The sequence below is a fragment of the Phocoena phocoena genome, chromosome 3, assembly GCF_963924675.1.
Source record: "Phocoena phocoena chromosome 3, mPhoPho1.1, whole genome shotgun sequence".
Classification (NCBI taxonomy): domain Eukaryota; kingdom Metazoa; phylum Chordata; class Mammalia; order Artiodactyla; family Phocoenidae; genus Phocoena; species Phocoena phocoena.
In genome coordinates this window covers 111,313,238-111,314,943 of record NC_089221.1, presented here as the reverse complement: position 1 = coordinate 111,314,943, position 1,706 = coordinate 111,313,238, and the positions used below count along the sequence as shown (strand labels likewise).

At 36.0% G+C, this 1,706-nt stretch overlaps 1 pseudogene; it reads left to right on the top strand.

The window, feature by feature from the left end:
* The first annotated feature begins 1,282 nt into the window (after positions 1-1,282).
* Positions 1,283-1,474, top strand: LOC136121446 (cytochrome c oxidase subunit 7C, mitochondrial pseudogene; annotated as a pseudogene).
* Positions 1,475-1,706: the final 232 nt, after the last annotated feature.

Genomic DNA, 1,706 nt, shown 5'->3' with positions numbered 1-1,706 from the left:
TTTGACCTACCTCCTAGAGTAATGGAAATAAAGACAAAAATAAACAAATGGGGCTTAAACTCAAAAGCTCTTGCACAGCAAAGGAAACCATATACAAAATGAAAAGACAAGCCATAGAATGGGAGAAAATATTTGCAAACGATGGAACTGACAAGAGATTAATCTCCAAAATTTACAAACAGTTCATGCAGCTCAATAGCAAAACAAACAAACAACCCAATCAAAAAATTGGGCAGAAGACCTAAATAGACATTCCTCCAAAGAAGACATACAGATATCCAGGAGGCACATGAAAAGATGCTTAACATCACTAATTATCAGAGAAATGCAAATCAAAACTACAATGAGATATCACCTCACACTGGTCAGAGTCGCCATCATCAAAAAGTCTACAAACAATAAATGCTGGAGAGGGTGTGGAGAAAAGGGAACCCCCCTTCACTGTTGGTGGTAATGTAAATTGATATTACTACTATGGAGGTTCCTTAAAAAACTAAAAATAGAGATACCATACGATACAGTAATTCCATTCCTGGGCATATACCCTGAGAAAACCATAATTCAAAAAGATACATGCACCCCAGTGTTCATTGCAGTGCTGTTTCCAATAGCCAAGACATGGAAACAAGCTAGATGGCTATTGACAGAGGAATGGATAAAGAAGATGTGGTACCTATATACAATGGAATATTACTCAGACATCTAAAAGAATGAAATACTGCCGTTTGCTGCAACATGGATGGACCTGGAGATAATCATACTAAGTAATTAAGTCAGGGAAACACAAATATCATATGATATCATTTATATGTGGAATCTAAAAAAAATGATACAAATAAACGTATTTACAAAATAGAAACAGACTCAATGACTTAGAGAATGAACTTATGCTTACCAGGGTAGAAGGGGGAGGGGGAGGGATAAATTGAGAGTTTGGGATTGACATGTACACACTGCTCTATTTAAAATAACACAACATTGTAAAGCAATTATACTCCAATAAAGATGTTTAAAATAAAATTTGGAAAAAAAATAAAACATAAAATAGATAACCAAGGACCTACTGTATAGCACAGGGAACTCTGCTCAATACTCCATAATAACCTAAATGGCAAAAAAATTCGAAAAAGGATACAAGTATACATATAACTCATTCACTTTGCTGTACACCTGAAACTAACACAACATTGCTACTCAACTATGCTCCAATACAGCTTGGTGTGCCACCACCATTTCCTGCACCTTCAGTCTCTGCGCCTTTCGCAGAGCTTCCCACAGCACTATGTTGGGATAGAGCATCCAGAGGTTCACAACCTCTGTGGTCCGTAGGAGCCACTGTGAGGAGGATCCAGGGAAGAATTTACCATTTTCAGTGGAAAAGAAGTAGCAGTTACTAGCTATTATGAGTTTGTACTTTGGGTCTAGATTTGCTGTGCCTTTCTTTAGAGTAAGACAGCAACTGCTTAAAAAATAATCTATGAGATAGATATGTAGAGCAGATTTTAAGAGGGGCAGTCTCTTTGAAAAAAACGATCAAATTCTTGAACTCAGCATCCTAGATATGTTTGTAAATAAACTTATGGCATAAACCCTTAATGCTGCTTCTCTGAAATATGGAACATGCTAATTGAGCTTGTACTTACTTTTTATTTGGGTAATATTCCATTATAAGTTTCTTAATTAAATAGTACATGATTTAGCTTGTT